At 43.8% G+C, this 22,795-nt stretch overlaps 1 protein-coding gene across 1 annotated transcript in view; it reads right to left on the reverse strand.

The window, feature by feature from the left end:
* The window catches only part of LOC126251453 (juvenile hormone epoxide hydrolase 1-like), a 107,417-nt gene extending 92,127 nt beyond the window's left edge, over window positions 1-15,290 (reverse strand). Inside the window, exon 1 of the mRNA XM_049951883.1 lies at window positions 15,250-15,290. The gene's annotated coding sequence lies outside the window, so the exon portion shown is untranslated. The remainder of the gene's footprint in view (window positions 1-15,249) is intronic.
* Between the last annotated feature and the right edge of the window lie 7,505 nt (window positions 15,291-22,795).

Consider the following 22,795-nt stretch of genomic DNA (forward strand, 5'->3'; position numbering starts at 1 on the left):
CTGTGTCCAGAAAGGCCCGTACAGAACCTGCAACATGCGGTATGCATTATCCTGCTGAAATGTAGGGTTTCGCAGGGATCGAGTGAAGGGTAGAGCCACGGGTCGTCACACATCTGAAATATAACGTCCACTGTTCAAAGTGCCGTCAGTGCGAACAAGAGGTCACCGAGACGTGTAACCAATGGCACCTCATACCATCACGCCAGGTGATACGCCAGTATGTCGATGGCGAATGCACGCTTCCGGTGTGTGTTCACCGCGATGTCGCCATACACGGATGCGACCATCATGACGTTTTCCCATACGTGCACCCAGGTTCGTCGTTGAGTACACCATCGCAGGCACTCCTGACTGTGATGCAGCGTCAGGGGTAACAGCAGCCACGGCTCCGAACTCGTAGTCCATGCTGCTGCAAACGTCGTCGAACTGTTTGTGCAGTTGGTTGGTGCTAGTGATACGAGGCCGTTGGGATCCAGCACGGAGTTCCGTATTACCCTCCTGAACCCACCTATTCCATATTCTGCTAACAGTCATTGGATCTCGACCAACGCGAGCAGCAATGTCGCGATACGATAAACCGCAATCGCAATAGGCTACAATCCGACCTTTATCAAAGTCGGAAACGTGATGGTATGCATTTCTCCTCCTTACATGAGGCATCACAACAACGTTTCACGAGGCAACGTCGGTCATCTACTGTTTGTGTATGAGAAATCGGTTGGAAACTTTCCTAATGTCAGCACGTTGTAGGTGTCTCCACCGGCGCCAACTTTGTGTGAATGTTCTGAAAAGGTAATTATTTGCATATCAGAGCATCTTCTTCCTGTCGGTTAAATTTCGCGTCTGTAGCACGTCATCTTCGCGGTGTAGCAATTTAAATGGCCAGTAGTGTAGATAACGGGTAGATTCTCCACAGTGAGCGAGCTAACGTTTTTCCCCCTCCTGTGCCCATGTTGCATCAGCTTCGCGAGTCACAACAGGCACAACTCGTAGCCGTGGGAGATCAGCCGAGCTGTAAGGTGAGAGCCATTAGCAGCCAGCTTCCAGATAAGGTATCGCAACGTCCGCTGGTGGGTGGCCGGTACTCGGGGCAGGGAGGGTGCCGTCCCGCTTCTGACGCGGTCTCCAGCCAGTGGACACCACATGTGGTTGTACATTGACTTCTGTATCTGCGTCTAGATAGCTACTCTCCACATTTCACTCCAAAGGCTTTCGCAGAGTGTTCACAGAGCCGCTTTCATAGTATTTCTTGACCAGTCCATATTCAAATAGTACATGGGAATATCAGCACCTGATATTTCCGTGGAACGGTACAAATGTCACTACAAATAAGCGCGCCAGCAGTCTATAATTATATGAAGGGCTCATTTCAATAGTGGTACAAGTCCACTTTTCTGCCTATAATGCTTCTGAAATTAATGATCCAAACAAACAGAAAGAAAGGTTCATCCCTAGCAAGAAGCCATATGCTTGAAAATTTCTGGCATGTCAACTGCAGATTTTTCAGATCTCATTTAACTTTAGGACTCTGTATCTCAAAATTTAAAAAAATGTACTTGTACCACTATTGAAATAAGCCCTTCATATCTATGTTATTATATGACAAATTACAACATGGGGAAGCCTGTGAAAGTTTTAAATTTCTGTGCTTGATAATGTTTTAAAGTTTTGACTTCATTTTACAGAATTACTTGCTGTATGGCATGACGTAAGCATGAACGTATTTTTGTGTACTAGGTGGTATATATACGTAATGATAATTAATTAAAATAAATGTCGTATGGCTAGGGCCTCCCGTCGGGTAGGCCATTCACCGGATGCGGGTCTTTCGAGTTGACGCCACTTCGGCGATCTGCGCGTCGATGGGGATGAAATGATGATGATAAGCACAACACAGCACCCAGTCCGTGAGCGGAGAAAATCTCCGGCCCAGCCGGGAACCGAACCCGGGCCCTTAGATTGACACTCTGTCGCGCTGACCACTTTTTTTTTTTTTTTAGTCTCATTTTGTTCGTTGAATCTGATCAGGGCGGACGTCGTAAGACATCCTTTTTTGAGTTCTTTGTTGATCTCTTAACTCAGTTTTTTTTTATTACAGAGGGCAGCTAACCCTCTGACCGAACACGCTGAGCTACCGTGCCGGCACCACTCAGCTACCGGTGGCGGGCATATTTAATTTAACCACACCGACAAAAGATATATAATATTGAGACACCTTGTCCCCGACACTTATCGATAGGTGGGATCTGCTGGGCAGTGATGACTGTTTGTCGGTATATCTTTGAACAGCTGTTTACTATAAACTAGTCAGTATCGAATCAGCCCGGGCAGGACAATGTTCTGTGCGACCAGTGCGGTTCGTTTTATGTTTATGTATGTACACCACTACGTAGTAGTTCTTTTAAAGTGTTGACGGCTATAGGACATTGTTCTCGACCGTGTTTTTAAGAATATGCACTTGAAAATGGACAACAGCCGAATTCGTATGACAGTGGTGTAAATAATGACAACGATTCTATAACATTCAGATGGGAAGAGGAACTCTCCATTTACGGAATATTTGTTTGATGAAAACGAATCTGCGTAAATAAGGGCACTCTATTTATGACGAAAGTATTCGTCTTTAGGAGAGGTATATACACTGTCAGGCAAAGCGGTGTTCGCATCTGCATCTACATCTACATAGATACTCCACAAGCTACCGTACGGCGCGTGGCGGTGGGTACCCTGTACCGCTAATAACCGTTTCCTTTCCTATTCCACTCGCAGACAGAGCGAGGGAAAAACGACAGGGCGAGCGGTTCTAGGCGCTTCAGTCCGGAACCGCGCTGCTGCTACGGTCCCGGGTTCGAATCCTGCCTCGGGAATGGATCTATGTGATGTCTTTAGCTTAGTTAGTTTTAAGTAGTTCTAAGTCTAGGGGACTAATGACCTCAGATGTTAAATCCCATAGTGCTTAGAGCCATCTGAACCATTTTGAAAAACGACTGTTTGTATGCCTCTGTATGAGTCCTTATTTTGCTTATCTAATCTTCGTCGTCCTTACATGAAATGTACATTTGCGGCAGTAGAATCGTTCTGCTGTCAGCTTCATATGCCAGTTCTCTAAAATTTCTCACTAGTGTTCCTCGAAAAGACGAGCCTTCCCTCCAGCGATTCCAGTTTGAATTCCCGAAACATCTCCGTAATACTTACGTGTTGTTCGAACCTGCTGGTAACATATCTAGCAGCCCGCCCCTGAATTGCTTCCATGTCTTCCAAACACTCGAGTGTTACTCAAGGACAGGTCTCACTAGCGCCCCATATGCGGTCTCCTTTACAGATGAACCGTGCTTTTCTAAAATTCTCCCAATAAACCGAAGTCGACCATTCGCCTTCCCTTCCACAATTCTCATATGCTCGTTCCATTTTATATCGCTTTATACGTTGCTGTTGTTGTTGTGGACTTCAGTCCAGAGACTGGTTTGATGCAGCTCTCCATGCTACTCTATCCTGTGCAAACTGCTTTATCTCCCAGTACCTGATGCAACCTACATCCTTTTGAATCTGTTTAGTGTATTCATCTCTTGGTCTCCCTCTACGATTTTTACCTCCCTTCTAGTCAAGTTGTGCCACAAATTTCTCTTCTCCCCAATTCTATTCAGTACCTCCTCATTAGTTACGTGATCTACCCATCTAATCTTCAGCATCCTTCCGTAGCACCACATTTCGAAAGCTTCTATTCTCTGTTTGTCTAAACTATTTATCGTCCACGTTTCACTTCCATACATGGCTACACTCCGTACAAATACTTTCAGAAAAGGCTTCCTGACACTTAAATGTATACTCGATGTTTCCTTTTTACGTTATGCCTACGTATTTAAACGAGGTGACTGTGTGAAGCAGCACGTTACTGATTCTGTGTCCGAACATTGCGGAGTTGTTTTCCCTACTGATCTGCATTAACTTACATTTTTCTACATTTATAGCCAGCTGCCACTCATCACAACAACAAGAAATTTTATTTAAGTCATCTTATACTACTGTGTAGTGACCCATCTTTGACACCTTCCCGCACACCACAGCTTCGTCAGCAAAGAACCGCAGAATGCTACCCACCCTCTCCGGCAGGCGCCGCGCGGGGTTAGCCGAGCGGTCTCAGGCGCTGCAGTCATCGACTGTGCGTCTGGTCCCGCCGGAGGTTCGAGTCCTCCCTCGGGCATGGGTGTGTGTGTGTTTGTCCTTAGGATAATTTAGGTTAAGTAGTGCGTAAGCTTAGGGACTGATGATCTTGGCAGTTAAGTCCCATAAGATTTCACACACATTTGAACATTTTTTTCTCCGGCAGATCATTTATGTATACAGAAAATAATAGTAGGCCTATCCCCCTTCCGTGGTGCACTTCTGATAAACGGTAGCCGTCAAGAACAATATACTGAACTCTATTATTTAAGAAGTCTTCGGCTATTCACGTATATGGGAACCTGTATCGTAGGCTCGTACCTTCGTTAACAATCTGTGGTGGGACACCATCTCAAATGCTTTTCGGAAATTTAGAAAACTCTCTCTTATCCTTCATCCACAGATCGCACTATATCAAATGAAAGGAGGGCAAGATGAGTTTCACACGAGGGATGCTTTCTAAACCCATATTGATTAGTGAACAAATGCTTTGCGGTCTCTAGGAAATTTATTATATTCGAACCGAGAATATGTTATAGAATTCTGCAGCAAAGTGATGTTTAGGATGTCGGTCTGTAATTTTGCGTGTCCATTCGTTCACCCTTCTTCTATGCAGGAGTCACCTTGAAACGTTCCCTTTGGAAAATTAAGAACGACTGTGCTCGTAAACTTCTAGGTTATTTGATACAGAAACAGCTGACTAAAAAACAACTTACTCAGACAGTTTTCGGTATTATCCAAGAATGATTGCCTATCGAAGGCGCGGTGTCCAAACGTACATATCGAATGTGCGATTGTAAATCGATCATGCGACTGTGGTGACGGGCGTCGTGATCAATTATTTGTGATCGTCATTTTTTTCTGTTTTCCGTCGTTCCCCTTTGTTGCTCTAAATTACATACTTCCGCGAAGTAATGGCAAAAAGGGAATTCTTCCCGTAGTGTAAACATCACATGGACTTTCACGTGACGACAACACCGACGACGAGTAAGGTAAGTCATCTCCTTTGTAATTACAAGTATTTTTGTAACGGTCTTCTTTTGTCATTGCTGCAGTGACCACCGTAAACATACTCATAAAATTCGCCACCCGAGTCGCCTGATCGATTTAGGATCGCACGTTCGATATGTATCGTTTGGACTCAGCGACTTCGATAGGCAATCATTCTTGGAAATTACCCAGTTTTATACTTTACTTATTCTGATCATCACTAAACTGACACATAATATTTTTAGCGCAACTCAATCTGACTTTCGATAATCCCTACAAAAAAATGGCCCTGACTAGTTATAGCCTATACCTTTCATGAATCACTTACCTCACAAAAATCTTCGTTACTCGAACTACTGCAATACAGCGAGCGCCAATACTGCCAGCTAAATAAAAGATTCTAACTACTGAAGGCACTAACTACTGATAGGCATAGTTAACAAATGAAAGATTTTCATAGGGAACAAACAATGTATTCACTTTAATAGTGTTCAAAATTCACCTTATATATATACATATCTATCAATTCATGACATCCGTCTTTACAAATTTCCTTTTTCTGGCGGACACACGTCCAGATCGTCCGCTTATAGTAACCTCTCAAAACTCTGGCCTCTCTCTCTCCACATCCACCACTGCTGGCGGATCACCTCCAACTACCCAACGCTACACGCTGTTCACATCCAACTGCCCCACACTACACAAACAAAATATTCGAACAATGAGTCCAACCAGCCACAGACTGCACACAACGCAGCCAACAATTTTCATACACAGCACTACGTGGCATTATCAACATAAAAACCTAAACAGCCTACTTACAACCTGCGCTTTTTCCACTCACTTGGGGCTTAACGCTGGGCGATAGATTCGCGATAAATGCAAGCTAAGTAAGGGACCAACGCCGCAGGGTACACTTTGTAAAACCGAATTGGGATCCAGGCCTGGCGTCTTATTTGTTTTCAATTCATTCAGTTGTTTCTCTTCGCCATGGATGCTTATTGCTATGTCGTTCATACGGGATTCTGTGCGATGGTTGAACGGCGGTATGTTTGTACAATTTCCCTGCGTGAACGGTTTCTTAAACACGGAATTTAAAAACTTCGCTTTTCGTTTTTCTATCTTCAACTGTCACATCAGACTGGTTAACGAATGACAGATTGGAGGCCCGCTTAGCGACTTTGCGACGGACTGAACTTTTCTCGGTCTGTCGACCAGATCTTTTGCTATGTATGACAGTGGTAGTAGTTGTATGCTTCGTGGTAGAGCTTTCACAGAGGCACGAACCGCTACTAACCTTTGACTGTCATTATTTGCGCAAGAACCTTTACTTCTTCAGGATTTTCCAAATTTCGTTACTAAACCATGGTCTTTTCCGTCCTTAATCCACCTACTAGGCACATACTTGTCCAGAGCACAGTTTACAGTCTTTTTAAACTTTGCCCATAATACCTCTGCCTGCATCATACTGGAACTAAATGATTGCAATTCATTGTCTAAGTGAAGTTCTAACAACTGCTTATCTGTTCTTTCTAGCAGAAACAATCTCCTGGCCTTCTTGACTAAGTTATTAACTTTCGTAACCACAATAGCTGGTGAAATCATGATCACTTATCCACTTGTGTACGCTGATGCCGTCCATAAAGTCAGATCTGTTTGTAGATACAAGGTCTAAGATATTTCTACTACTTGTGGGCTGCGGATCTAACAAAAAAATGGCTTTGAACACTATGGGACTTAACATCTGAGGTCATCAGTCCCCTAGAACTTAGAACTAATTAAACCTAACTAACCTAAGGACATCACACACATCCATGTCCGAGGCAGGATTCGAACCTGCGACCGTAGCGGTCGCGTGGTTCCAGACTGAAGCGCCTAGAGCCGCTCGGCCACTCCGGCCGGCCGCGGAACTAACAGCTCAAGACAGTTTTCGCAAAACATTTCCAAAAGTATTTCGCAAGTCTGTCTGTCTGCGGCCCCTGAATCCATTGATTCATCCGACAGGTTAAAGTTGCCTCCGACTAGCATTACATTATCTGGATACTTACGCACTACTGAACGTAGCCTTCCTTTGAATGACTCTAGAACTGTCAAACGGAATCAGGTGGCCGATGAAAACATCCAACAATGAACTTCGTTTCACCTAGACGTGTTATACTCGACCAGATTATTTCACTGTCACACTCAATATATCAATAGACAATATTTTTGTGACTGCAAGGAGCACTCTCCTTCCAACGTTATCTAAACTGTCCTGTCGATAAATATTACATGGCTCGGTAAATATCTCAGAGCCTTCTACTTAGGTTCCAAGAACAATCTGAGCGTGAGAACTTTACTACGAATACTTCGACAATTTACTGATAAAATTTAGACAGTCGAAGTGTCTGAACGAGGTCTGATTTTCCTATCTGCGTATCGACTGGCGAATGTTCATCGGAGTACCTAAAATTACCAGGTAGCCTAAAAAATACGCATGTGTGCACTCGGTAGTGCTCTGCTATCCGAGTAGCTGCTTCCGTTGCGTAGTGCACCACGGACCTATCCTACAATTCCCCACCGAATAATGCAGGTCTAGAAATCTGCAGACAAGACTGTCACAGAGCAAACCAAGCCTTTGGCTGAGACCCTCCACTCGGCTCCAAGCCAGAGGACCCCGATCAACGCTGGGAACGTTGCTGTAAATTGCCAGCTCTGTTCGCACTCCACGCGCAAGGCCAGCAACGTACACCGCCTCCGCCAAGCGCCTGAATGAACTGAGAATGGTATCAGAACCCATGCGACAGACGTCGCTGGTGCCTACGTGAGCCACAAGTTGCAGACAACTGCACCCTCTCTGATCGATAGCCGCAGACAAGGCCGCCTCCACATCACGGATGATCGCTGCTGCCGACGTGTGCTTTGTAGTGCTTCTTTATAATGTCAGCCGTAATTGAAAATGCCGCCGCGCGGCACAATTTGTTAATGGTCTCGCAGTAACCATGTGCATTGATTGTTTGCCCTCGTGGTTAGAAATCAATCAGCAAAATGCCTTTACTGCCCCAAAAAACGGTCTCCCCAACATATTCTCAAGCGCTGGATGGGATTTAAGTCGGGGGAACGAACGGGCCAGTCCATTCACCGAAACCTCCCTCCTTCCAAACGTCCTCCACCAACACAGCTCGATCCGGTCGCGCAATTTCGTCCATAAATGTTGGCCAGGTGTGAGTGGGGCTCCGTACAAACTTAATTATGTACACCGACAGTTCATCCACCCCGAGAATCGAGAATCTCGACTATTTTTGCCTGTTATCAACACTGATACTGGCGAGATATCGATCCCAGCCATTACAAGAATTTTGAGGATGTTTTAATTTTAAGACTGAAGTCGAATAACAAACAACAAAAGAAACAGTTTTGTGTAATATTACTACAAATTAAGTTTACTAATTTTTTTTACTTTATTTCTTCTTTGAAACCTTGCTTTTTCCAAATTTCATTATTCTATGAAGCCCTATAGGCTTTAATGAGTCAGTTTGGGAGCATCAACATATGTATTATAAATTTAAACTGACACAAAATCTCCAAATTGGCGATCTTTTATAGAAGCTCGAAATTTAGCGCGGACTTCAATGCGAGATGCTTGTAATAGTTACCACAACGAAACTTTGTCCCGAAACCTGACAGAAAATCCAAAGAGATTATGGTCGTATGTGAAGTATGCTAGCGGCAAGACACACTCACTGGCTTCTCTGCGCGATAGCAATGGAAATACTATAGGCGTGGTACTAAACGCAACCTTCCGAAATTCCTTCACCAAAGAAACTGAAGTAAGTATTCGAGAATTCGAATCGAGAACAGCTTCCAACATGAGTTAGGTAGAAATAGATATCCTTAGAGTAGTGAATCAACTTAAATCATTAACAAAAGCAAGTCTTCCGGTCCACACTGCATACCAGTCAGGTTCCTTTTAGAGTATGCTGATACACCTCCATAGTTAACAATCGTATAAAACCGTTCGTTCGACGAAAGACCCGTACCCAAAGACTGGAAAGTTGTACAGGTCACACAAAATATTCAAGAAAGGAAGGAGGAGTAATCCACTAAATTACAGGCCCATATCATTAACGTCGATATTCAGCAGGATTTTGGATCATAATATTGTGTTCGAACATCATGAATTACCTCGAAGAAAACGGTCTATTGACACGCAGTCAACACGGATTTAGAAAACGTCGTTCTTGTGAAACACAACTAGCTCAATACTCGCATGAAGTGTTGAGTGCTACTCACAAGGGATTTCAGATTGATTCCGTATTTCTGGATTTCCGGAAGGTTTTTGACACTGTACCACACAAGCGGCTTGTAGTGAAATTGCATGCATATGGAATATCGTCTCAGTTATGTTACTGGATTCGTGATTTCCTATGAGAGAGGTCACAGTCGGTAGTAATTGACGGAAAGTCATCGAGTACAAGTGATTTCTGGCGCTCCCCAAGGTAGTGTTATAGGCCCTTTGCTTTTCCTTATCTTTATAAACGATTTAGGAGATAATCTGAGTAGCCGTCTTAGGTTATTTGCAGATGATGCTGTCTTTCACCGACTAGTAAAGTCATCAGAAGATGAACAAAAATGCAAAACCATTTAACAAAGATATCTGGATAGTGAAAAAATTGGAAATTGACCTTAAATAACGAAAAGTGTGAGGTCATCCACATGAGTGCTAAAAGGAAGCCCTTAAATTTCGGTTACACGATAAGTCATTCATATCTCAGGCCGTACATTCAACTACATACCTAGGAGTTACAAGTACGAACAACTTAAACTGGAAGGAACACATAGAAAATATTGTGGGGAAGGCTAACGAAAGACGCGTTTTATTGGCAGGACACTTAGAAAATATAACAGATCTTCGAAAGAGTCTACCTACACTACGCTTGTCCGCCCTCTTTTAGAATGCTGCTGCACGGTGTGGGATCCTTACCAGGTAGAATTGAGGGAGTACATCGAGAAAGTTCAAAGAAGGGCAGCACGTTTTGTGTTATCGCGAAGTAGGGTAGAGAGTGTCACTGAAATGATACGGGATTTCAGGTGGCCATCATTAAAAGAAAGGCGTTTTTCGTTGCGGTAGAATCTTCTCACGAAATTTCAGTCGCGAACTTTCTCCCCCGAATGTGAAAATATTTTGTTGACGCCGACATTCATAAGTAGGAAGGATGATCATAATAAAATAAGGGAAATCAGAGCTCGCACTGAAAGATATAGATGGATAGAGCGTCTGCCATGTAAGCAGGAGATCCCGGGTTCGAGCCCCGGTCGGGGTCCACATTTTCATCTGTCCCCATCGAGGTGTATCTACAACCCCTGTCGGCAGCTGAGGGTTTCAATTAATTATCGTTTAATATACGTGTTCGTTTTTTTCCCGCGCGCTGTACGACATTGGGATAATAGGCAATTGTTGTGAAGGTGGTTCGATGAAGGTGGTACGGAACCCTAAAATGGAGTCAGGGTAGAATGAACCTCTCAAAAGACGTACATGGGGAAGGTGTACAATGACACAATAACGTTGGTCGGTGAGTGTGTCGTGTTCAAAGGTTTGGAAATCAGTACCTCTTGCAACATTATGCATCCGTACACCGTAACACCTGGACCACAAAAACGATCATGTTTGACAATGTTGGACGTAAGTGTCCAAAGAATAGAAAAGCAACTGAAATCACTCAACAGAGGAAAGTCCACTGGACCTGATGGGATACCAATTCGATTCTACACAGAGTACGTGAAAGAACTTGCCCCCCATCTAACAACCGTGTACCGCAAGTCTCTAGAGGAACGGAAGGTTCCAAATGATTGGAAAAGAGCACAGGTAGTCCCAGTTTTCAAGAAGGGTCGTCCAGCAGATGCGCAAAACTATAGACCTATATCTCTGACGTCGATCTGTTGTAGAATTTTAGAACATGTTTTTTGCTCGAGTATCATGTCATTTCTGGAAACCCAGAATCTACTCCGTAGGAATCAACATGGATTCCGGAAACAGTGATCGTGTGAGACCGAACTCGCTTTATTTGTTCATGAGACCCAGAAAATATTAGATACAGGTTCCCAGGTAGATGCCATTTTCCTTGACTTCCGGAGGCGTTCGATACAATTCCGCACTATCGCCTGATAAACAAAGTAAGAGCCTTCGGAATATCAGACCAGCTGTGTGGCTGGATTGAAGAGTTTTTAGCAAACAGAACACAGCATGTTATTCTGAATGGAGAGACGTCTACAGACGTTAAAGTAACCTCTGGCGTGCCACAGGGAAGTGTTAAGGGACCATTGCTTTTCACAATATATATAAATGACCTAGTAGATAGTGTCGGAAGTTCCATGCGGCTTTTTGTAGATGATGCTGTAGTATACAGAGACGTAGCAGTATTAGAAAATTGCAGCGAAATGCAAGAAGATCTGCAGCGTATAGGCACTTGGTGCAGGGAGTGGCAACTGACCCTTAACATAGACAAATGTAATGTATTGAGAATACATAGAAAGAAGGATCCTTTATTGTATAGTTATATGATAGCGGAACAAACACTGGTAGCAGTAAAATATCTGGGAGTATGCGTGCGGAACGATTTGAAGTGGAATTCCCTTAATTGTTGATAAGGCGGGTTCTAGGTTGAGATTCATTGGGCGAGTCCCTAGAAAATGTAGTCCATCAACAAAGGAGGTGGTTTACAAAACACTCGTTCGACCTATACTTGAGTATTGCTCATCAGTGTGGGATCCGTACCAGGTCGGGTTGAAAGAGGAGATAGATAAGATCCAAAGAAGAACGGCGCGTTTCGTTACAGGGTTATTTGGTAAGCGTGATAGCGTTACGGAGATGTTTAGCAAACTCAAGTGGCAGACTCTGCAAGAGAGGCGCTCTGCGTCGGGGTGTAGCTTGGTGTCCAGGTTTCTAGAGAGTGCGTTTCTGGATGAGGTATCGAATATATTGCTTCCCCCTACTTATACCTCCCGAGGAGACCACGAGTGTAAAATTAGAGAGATTCGAGCGCGCACGGAGGCTTTCCAGCAGTCGTTCTTCCCGCGAACCATACGCGACTGGAACAGGAAAGGGGGGTAATGACAGTGGCACGCAAACTGTCCTCCGCCACACACAGTTGGGTGGCTTGCGGAGTATAAATGCAGATGTAGATGTAGATATGGCAATATGTGGGACCACACAATGCAGCCAGGCACGTTGTCGAACATAATGGTTTTGGTGGTCCAGGTGTTAGTGTGCGGATACATAATGTTGCAAGAGCGTACTGATTTCCAACGTTTGAACACGGCACACTCACTGACCAAGGTTTTTGTGTCACTGTACGCCTTCCCCATGTGCGTCCTTTCAGGGGTGCATTCGGCACTGACTGTTTTAGATGGCATCTAACTGTGCAGGTAGAGAAGCTCTTAGAGATGGGATATATTCCGCGAATGGACTGGCCTACCCTTTCTTCCAATTTAAGTGCTATCGAATACTTTGAGTTGAGGAGACGTTCTGTAGCACCTCCACCTGAAGCAATGACCATCGAATAGTTGCCAACCAGGTTGATGAAGGAATGGGACGCCCTGTCGCAACACGTCCTTGCCAACCTTGCTGTCAGCATGGGGCCACGTTGCAGGGCATGCATTGCCATCAGTGCTGATCTTAAATATAATTAAGAACCATGTCTCGCCCTTTGTCCAAGGGACCATCTTGAATTGTGGGTGCTTTAGTGCAATTACTGTCTTTGAATAAACGTGTCACTTCTGTTCGTCTCATTGCGTATTTCTTTCAATTACCTCCTGCTCAATACTGCAGCAGTTCTTTACATAAGTTCCTAGTTCCACCGAGCTGTGTTACTTGACAGTGACTCATCATACGAAAGCTGCTTTCCGACTTAAGTTTTGCACACCAGTGCACACGGACCATACAACCGTTTGAACAATTTTCTCAATAAATCTGACGAAATCGCAGAATCACAATGAGTAACGCACAAGAAGATGTGCTGTACGTTCAATGCTCAAGATGTCCGCCCCCGGTAGCTGAGTGGTCAGCGCGACAGAATCTAAGTCCTAAGGGCCCGAGTTCGATTCCCGGCAGGGTTGGAGATTTTCTCCGCTCAGGGACTGGATGTTGTGTAGTCCTAATCATCATCATTTCATCCCCATCGACGCGCAAGTCACCGAAGTGGCGTCAAATCGGAAGACTTGCACCCGGCGAACGGTATACCCGACGCGAGGCCCTAGTCACACGACATCTACATTTAACGCCCAAGACAACACCAGTGTACGTCAATAAAGACTGTGATAGAGCAGGAGCCTTCTGTAGAGTCGGTTTTCGTGCTACCGAAGGCTTCAGTGCCTTGGTAATTATACACTGAAGCGCCAAAGAAACTGGTATAGGCATGCGTATTCAAATACAGGGATGTGCAAACCGGCAGAATACGGCGCTGCGATCGGCAACGCCTATATAAGACAAGTGTCTGGAGCAGTTGTTAGATCGGTTGCTGCTGCTGCTACAATGGCATGTTATCAAGATTTAAGTCAGTTTAAATTTTGAAGTCGAAGCCCCACTCGTGTACCGTTGATGACTGCACGACACAAAGCTTCACGCTTCTCCTGGGTCCGTCAACACCGACGTTGGGTTGTTGATGACTGGAAACATGTTGCCTCGTCGGACGAATCTCGTTTCAAAATTATATCGAGCGGATGAACGTGTACGGGTATCAAGACAACCTCATATGTACAATATACTTATGTGGATGTGGTGTCTGTTCTTTCGGACAGTATATAGTTCTGGTAATATCGGCCATGACCTTCTTCTTCTGTGCGGATGCACACATATTACCCGAACTCTTACGGGACTTGGTAAGAATGTCTTCCACGAATAATGAGCGTGTTGGGTAGGGACACTATGAATGTAGTGTGTGGACATATAAGGTGAGAATGTGGGCTCGCGGGAGACGTGCGCAAGATAGTCCCTGCAGTCGCACTATCCTCTGTGCCCTCGGTGGCTCAGATGGATAGAGCGTCTGCCATGTAAGCAGGAGATTCCGGGTTCCAGTCCCGGGCGAGGCACACATTTTCACCTGTTCCCGTTGATGTATATCAACGCGCGTCAGCAGCTGAATATGTAATTCTAATTTCATATGTACAAGGCCCCTGCAAGTGATATGAGACCCATGATACGTCTAGATACGACTGTGACAGGTGACACGTTCGTAGGCATCCTGTCTGATCACCTGCTTCCTTTCATGTCTATTGTGCATTTCGACGGACGGACAATTCCAGCAGGACAGTATACACCCCACACGTCCAGAATTTCTACAGAGTGACTCGAGGAACACTGTTGTGAGTTTAAACACCTCCGTTGCCCACCAAACTCCCCAGACATGAACATTATTGAGCATATCTGCGATGCCTTGCAACGTGCTCTGCAGAAGAGATCTCCACCCCCTCGTACTCTTACGGATTTATGGACGGTCCTCCAGAATTCATGGTGTCAATTCCATCCAGCACTACTTGAAACATTAGTCTAGTCCATGTCACGCCGTGTTTCGGCACTTCTGCGTGCTCGCGGGGGCCCTACACGATATTGGGCGGGTGTACCAGTTTCTTTGGCTCTTCAGTGTACGTTGTTGATCCAAAATATTCCAATAACTACGTAAGAACCGTGACCTCGCCTCCGGTCACAAAAGAAAAATTTTAGATTGAGATAAACAGTTTTATAAGTTCAATCACATCCGGTTTCGGCAGTTATAAACCCATCTTCAGGTGAACAAGAACATGATTCGCGTGGCCACCGCTCACTAGACACCAAACTGCGCCAGGTGACAGCTGCACATGAGGCCGCGATAACCGTATCTCGGCTTCACGTGCATCTGTCACCGCCCGCAGTCTCGTTTCTAGTGTGCGGTGGCCACGCGAATCATGTTCTTGTTCAGCTGAAGATGGGTTTATAACTGCCCGAAACCGGTCGTGATTGAACCAAAAAAACTAGTTCCAACTGGAGCGGTTTACTGCCTGAATCCACGATGCTCAGTTGCGGACGTTGTGTCAACCAAATTTTATGAAAAATTTTAGACAGACCAAGACGAACAAAATTCTTACCTGACTGCAAGAGCTGCGTCGTGCGTTGGAGTCCAGCCGTGTCTGGGCCAAGTGCAGCGTCATGCAGCGTATTTATTGTGGAGAAATGCGCCGTCATCTCAGCGCAGATAGGAGGCTCCGCTCCCAGAAGACACCTGCCCCTGCTCGCGCCCGTTACGATAAAGCCCGCCGCTTCCGATAGCCGCAGGACCTCGTATGCGGGATCCACGATCTGCGACGCTTCTTACTACTTATTAATACTGTCTTCTTGTTTTCTGAGGCCTTTCTTCAACAGTTTATAAGCAATATGGGAGTCATGCCGACTTTTGCGACTGTGTAACTCTTACAAGGATCGTTCAATACATAATGCTCCACAATTTTTTTTTCTCAGATCATGTGTATTTTTAAGAGTTAGAATTTGGGACCATATGAGTCAACATTTCTCTTACGAGTACTACTTTTCTATGTAGTCCCCATCATACATTGAGGTGACAACTACACGCATCATTAGAAACTATTTACATCAAGAGTTATGGAAATCAGCAGTGCCGCTTTTGATAATATATCCATAGACACATCAAGAATCAAAAAACATTGCGTAAATAGTCACCGTTAAACCACAAGATTGATGAATTAAAAAGGAACCGTCGGGTAATAAATGGATTACGAATTGTTCACTAAGGTGACAAAAGTAATGGGATGGCGATATGGAAGTATATAGATGGCGGCAATGTTGCGTACACAATGTATAAAAGGGCAATGCATTGGTGAAGCTGCTCAAATGGTTCAAATGGCTCTGAGGACTATGGGACTTAACATCTGAGGTCATCGGTCCCCTAGAACTTAGAACTACTTAAACCTAACTAACCTAAGGACATCACACACATCCGTGCCCGAGGCAGGATTCGAACCTGCAACCGTAGCGATCCCGCGGTTCTAGACTGTCGCGCCTAGAACCACTCGGCCACACCGGCCGGCGGTGAAGCTGACATTTGTATGAGGTGATTCATGTGAAAAGGCTTCCGACATGATTATGGCCGCACGACAGGGATAAACAGACTCTGAACGCAGAACGGCAGTTGGAGCTAACAGCATCGGACATTTCATGTCGGAAATCGTTAGCGAATTCAATATTCCGAGATCCACAATGTCAAGAGTGTGCCGCGAATACCACATTTCGGCAGTGGCCGGCGGCCTTCACTTAACGACCGAGAGCAACGGCGTTTGCGTAGACTGTCAGTGCTAACAGACAAGCAACGCTGCATGGAATAACCGCAGACATCAATGCGGGCCGCATGGCAGCAGCCTGTGGCAGCAGATGACAGACGCGTGTGCCTTTACTAGCAGCACGACATCGCCTGCAGCGCCTCTCCATATTGGCTGAATCCTAGACCATTGGAAAACCGTGACCTGGTCAGATGAGTCCCGATTTCAGTTGGTGAGGGCTGGTGGTAGGGTTTGAGTGTGGCACAGACCCCATGAAGCCATGGACCCAAGTTGTCAATAGCGGACTGTGCAAGCTGATGGTGGCTCCATAATGGTGTGGGCTGTATTTACCTGGAATGGCCTGGGCCGTCTGGTGTTCCTGTGGAACACCTATCAGACAAGTGACATGACAGAAAAGTACCAAGCTGAACCACTGAAAGCCACTGTTGGGACACTGAGGTGTGGCGAAGAATGCTGGTGAGCCTGGAAAACGAGGACACATGTGGTAATCCTCAGCAAGACAACACGTTATTGACTCAGATGGACAGATCCAGGCTTGCAAGCCGATATTCCATTCAGCTACAGTGTAGGAAAATCCACGATTTCTATGTGGAAAAGCAGTTTCAGCACCAGCAGCCATATTGGAAAAGTTGAAGATTGAAGTGGAAGACTTTCCTGATACGAATGAAACAATCTTTTGACGTTCTATTTGAAAATTGGGCTTCAGATACAAACAGATCAACTAGAAACTTGCACTGATGGAAAATAACCAACTAGGTGGAAAAAGGGACGATTTCTTGTGGGAAATAAGACTTGCGAAAACACTGGATGGACTAAGTCTTTACGTTGATGGCAGCTGGTGTGGTGTAAATCATTCCAGAATGTTTGGATGGCAGGGGCAAAAAGTGCCTCATACATCAGAAAACGTATACGATTATCACAAAGGAAGTGTTCAAGAGTGGAACAGCTACTCATTCTTGCGGCATCGTATTGTGCTGTGAGAAGGACGAAGTGAAGCAATAACTTCCGAGGTGTGGCATATTATTTGCAATCGGCCTTAGGGACTGTGAAACATGTTAACAAAGTTACCAGTGCAGTGTGCGGAACATTATGACATGTTACAGCATAAATGTTCGTGGTAACGACGTACTTCCCTTCACCCCGTCCCCCCACCGCAATGATGTTTCCACATTTGGATTTCAAAGAGCATATGATATGAGGTACACTTGCTGGCACATTAGATCTTGCACGAAAGGAGGATGGAAGTACTTAGATTATTTTGTGTACATCACTCACAACGTCATCAAATTTTCTGCCGGTTCAAAAGCAAATCCTTCTTTATTACTCATGCTTAATCACGAGAGTCACCTCTCAACAGATGCAATAGATCCGTGCAAGGATAACGGGTAAAGATTTTGACGATTCCATGTCACAGCTCCAGGAAAGTTTGAAACTAGACAATAAATCTGTGATGCCTCTAGTTCCTGATATTACCTACATTCACAAAAAACATGTGAAATTGTTACTACCAACATAGCAAAGCAAAACAACGACATTCTGCTCTTTCATTTGAGATAAATTTCTATTCTTATGATGTTCGTTAGGGTTTGACACACTGTCTCACTGTTCCCAACAGAAAAATTAAAGATATAGTGAGACACTTTCATTTCTTTTAATGAAAGAAGATGCTATAAAATAAAATTGTACCACCTTGCACATACTTAAGCACATTATACATTGTTGCCATGGGAAAGAATGCTAATAACTTTTGTGGAAGTTTAAATATTTGTGTAAGTATTGTCCACAACAAATTTAATCTGTCATATAGTACATAAATTAAATGCATAAATTTTCTAAAAACATTAAACGTAAAACATAGTCTGCTTATATTGATTACGGCAGCTACTGCGCATTGATTTCGGTGTAATGTTTACCAAAAAATTGATTTCATTTGTTCCTCATAAATTATAACACATTAGAAATAAAAGAAAACGTCGTAATTAAAAATTTACAAAATATCAATTTCCAGGAACTTTTATTAGTATTATCTTACTTTGAATTTTCTTGATTTTGGCGAAGAAAACACATTGATTATGTCATTGATGTCCAGTTTAGCAGCTGTGTCATATTCTTTGAACAAGATAGCAAAATCTGGTAGTCCACTTACGCACATTCACAAGGTACCTGCAGTCACTGACATTGTCATAAATATATTCAAACTTTTTTCACTGTTTGGATAAACATCTCTTAAATCACATTTTGAAAAAAATCATCCAAAATATCGAAATGGGAGGTTGTGTCAATGTTCTTCATTGGCTCTTTCATCTGAAACTTGACAACAACTATTTCGTTGATTAGCTCCAATGTGTCAATACCCTTGCTATCATTAGCACTAAAATCAACTGCGCATTTTTCAAAATAAGGTACAGAGTTGTCACTCAACGCGTACCCTGACAGGAAATTAAAGCCAAAAAATCAAATTAAATGGTGTGATATATATGAGATCTGCTTTCTGTGTAACTTATTCAGTTATCAGTTATTCTGAAGCACCTGGTGGGGGGGGGGAGGGGCATAGGAGGGGGAGCGCAACGGAGGGGCGGGGGCAACGGAGGGAGGGGCACCTCCCCGCCCCTTCTCACCTAGCTCTCAGGGAAAGGAAAAAATATAGTCACAGGTTTTTCTGTCAAGAATATAATATTAAAAGTCGATTTTATGCAGGTTTTTAACAGGGTCGTGCTGGAAATTTTTTATGGCTACTTACAAGTTCCCATTCGTCTTCCAAAATATTAAAACTACTCAATAACCCCAACTCTAGATCCCACAGCCTCGTTACAGTCCTCAGTGAGAGTAAATGTGAAACCTTCGGCCAAATGCAGTGTTGTCAACTCTCCAAAACGAAATAATCTAAATGTGCCCTCATAAAAAGGCCACAAAAAAGGTGAAATAAAACAAGACCTCAAATTGTGCAGTTTTATTTTTGCGATAATTATACTTTTTACGGCATTTAAGAGGGGAGGTATGTATATGAAAATGTAGTGAGGTACATATTGTTAGATAAGTCCAACTTTTTGAAGAACAGTTGGATCGAATACTTATACACAGACAAGCCAAAATGTAATCAATGCTGATGAACTTTTTTTCCTTTGGAATCAAGTTCTTCAAAAATTTCTTACAGTTACTCACATCAGGTATGTAATTAAGTTTAAAACAAGTTCAGGAAATAACTATTCCACAGGATTTTGCATCATATCTTAAACGCGTGTACGACATTTCATTTCAATGACTTTAATAGCCGGAGAGAAAATGTATAGATATTTATAAAGCGTCTGGAAGGTACAAAAGAATAAAAAATTGGAGGTGTGCCTTGTGCATCTCGCTAGAGAAATGATTTATGGTTGCATGTGTACTTCGAATACAGATATAACAAATTGAGATTTCATTTCTGTGATGCTTTCGAGCCATTGGTCTTCTGATCAGTTTAATGCGCCCGTTGTGTGGGGGTACTGTCTTTTATTAATATCAAAATGTCCTCAGTCCCGCGTTCGAGATAATCAGCATTGGCTCTCCATCGGCAAAAGATTCCAGAATAAACTCCATTCGGGATTTCCGGGTGGGGCTGCCAAGGGGGAACTGAACATGAGAAAAAGATTGAATAACCAACGAAAGGATAACGCTCTACGTTCCGGGCCGTGGAATGCCAGAAGCTTGAACGTGGTAGGGATGCTAGAAAATGTGAAAAGGGAAATGCAAAGGCTCAGTCTAGATACAGTGGGGAAGTGGAAGGAAAGAAGGATTTCTGGTCAGATTAGTACGGGGTAATGTCAATAACAGCAGAAAATGGTATAACGGTAGTAGGATTCGTTATGAATAGGTAGGTATGTCAGAGAGTGTGTTACTGTGAACAGTTCAGTTATTGAGTTGTTGTCATGAGAATCGACAGCAAATCAACAACCACAACGATAGTTCAGGTACACATGCCGATGTCGTGAGCTGAAGATGAAGAGATAGAGAAAGTATATGTGGATATTGAAGAGGTAATGCAGTATGTAAAGAGAGATGAAAATTTAATAGTCATAGGGGACTGGAATGCGGTTGTAAGAGAAGGAGTAGAAGAAGGGGGTACGGCAGAATGTGGTATTGGTACTAGTAATGAGAGAGGAGAAAGGCTGAGTTCTGTAATAAATTTCAGCTAGTAATAGAGAATACTGTGTTCAATCACAACAGGAGAAGTTATATTTGGGAAAGGCCGAGAGATACTGGAAGATTTCAGTTAGATTACATAATGGTCAAACATGGTTCCGAAATCAGATGCTATATTGTAAGGCGTGCCGAGCAGCAGATATTTCTATGATACACATATAAAATATCAGTCCATTTTTAAAACTTCGATGTTTTGAGGCAAAAATTTATTTCAATGAGCGTCTTCATGTCAGTTACTTTCGGATAACTTTCTTTTCCTCACAATAGAAATAGAAATTATGTTTGTGATAAGTACTTACTGGACGAACTTCACAATATCTGCACTGCAATTTTACATTATTTTTTACACTTAGCAAACTACTGCACTGAATAGAAGTTCGCCTTCCCTCTCCTCAATTCAGTAGCCGGCTCATTGTTTATCGCGCGTGTGAACCGCATGATATCTGATTGATGCTGCATAAATCAAAGGCTGCTATGCTTAGAACAGCTTTCTTCATTATTGTGAAGTTGTGATTCTTTGCTGGTGTCACCTACGCTGCAACAGCGTCTCCAGTAAAACTCTCAACTGCGTATATGTATGCTGACAAGCCCGGAAGGCACACCGACAGAGCTTTACTTTGCTTTGTTGTGCTTTTTAATTCAGTCTAGTCATACATTTTCATGGGATATTAAAGTCTGTTTCTTAGTTCAAGGCAAATAATTTTTCTTTAATAAACATGGTTCAAGTGGCTCTGAGCACAATGGAACTTAACATCTGTGGTCATCAGTCCCCTAGAACTTAGAACTACTTAAACCTAACTAACCTAAGGACATCAGACACATCCATGCCCGAGGCGGGATTTGAACCTGCGACCGTAGCGGTCACGCGGTTCCAGACTGAAGCGCCTAGAACCTAGTTCCATTCCCAGCTCGCATAACTCTGTGAACCAACAATCCCCTAGTAAAGTAGCAGCACAAACTCGATTGTTGAACAGGATGGAGTTGTGTAGGCAGCATCTGTGCGAACCGTGTGTACTGTTTCCACATTACCGTAACGATATTAGTGACAGACAGCTGTTCGATAATACTCGTTTACTTATGACGCTACTGTGACGAAGTTTCACAGACAAAAAAAAAGCATGGGTTTACAGTCGCAGAGAAAAGCTTTTCCTCTGAAGTATAAAATAGTCACACGAGGCGAAGGAGAACTCACGTACTTCTCCCGGTTAGTTCTTAAACTGTCTTTCTTTGTTTGTTGTTTCCGGTCAGTTCTTACAGCCCGTCTTTTCTTGAGCCTTTGGTGGGGGCCTTTCTCGCCTTATCCTCGTACGGCACTGTCTATAACAATACGTGAAACAAAGGCCTCTTTTGGCCTCAAGTTACTCCAACAGTTCATGTGAAATGGGTATTCTTTAATTTATGTAATCTCTTATGAGCATTCGTGGAATCGTCTTGAGCACATCTTCGAATGCCCCAGAATCTCAGTCATAGCGTGCAATTCAAATGCTCACCTATAGCTGTGGAGCCAACTGACGAGTAGTGGTGTCCGGGTCTACACGAATAATGGCATCTACATCTACATCAAAGTCTATACTCTGAAAACCACCGTGAGGTGGCAGAGAGTACGTCCTATTGTACCAGTTATTAGGGTTTCTTCCCGATCCATTCACGTATGGAGCGCGGGAAGAACGATTGTTCAAAATTGGTTCAAATGGCTCTAAGCACTATGGGACTTAACATCTGAGGTCATCAGTCCCCTAGACTTAGAACTACTTAAACCTAACTAACCTAAGGACATCACACACATCCATGCCCGAGGCAGGATTCGAATCTGCGATGGTAGCAGCAGCGCGGTTCCGGACTGAAGCGCCTAGAACCGCTGGGCCACAGAGGCCGGCGTGAACGATTGTTCGAATGCCTCTGTACTTTTTATAATTATTGTAATCTCATCCTCGCGATCCCTGTGTAAGCGATACGTACGGATTGTAGTGTATTCCTGAGTCATCATCCGTGTGATTCGACATTTCTAGAGAAGTGTCTGCGACAGGACATCCCGAAAGTGGCCGATCGTGGAGCTGTTTCTGCATTACCTGATGCTTTAAGCATCATCCAACAGTGCTGCTAGCAGTTGCAACATTACCATGTACTGAACACGTACGTTTATGGGTGTTCACCACTGATT

Source organism: Schistocerca nitens, chromosome 4, assembly GCF_023898315.1.
Source record: "Schistocerca nitens isolate TAMUIC-IGC-003100 chromosome 4, iqSchNite1.1, whole genome shotgun sequence".
Classification (NCBI taxonomy): Eukaryota; Metazoa; Arthropoda; class Insecta; order Orthoptera; family Acrididae; genus Schistocerca; species Schistocerca nitens.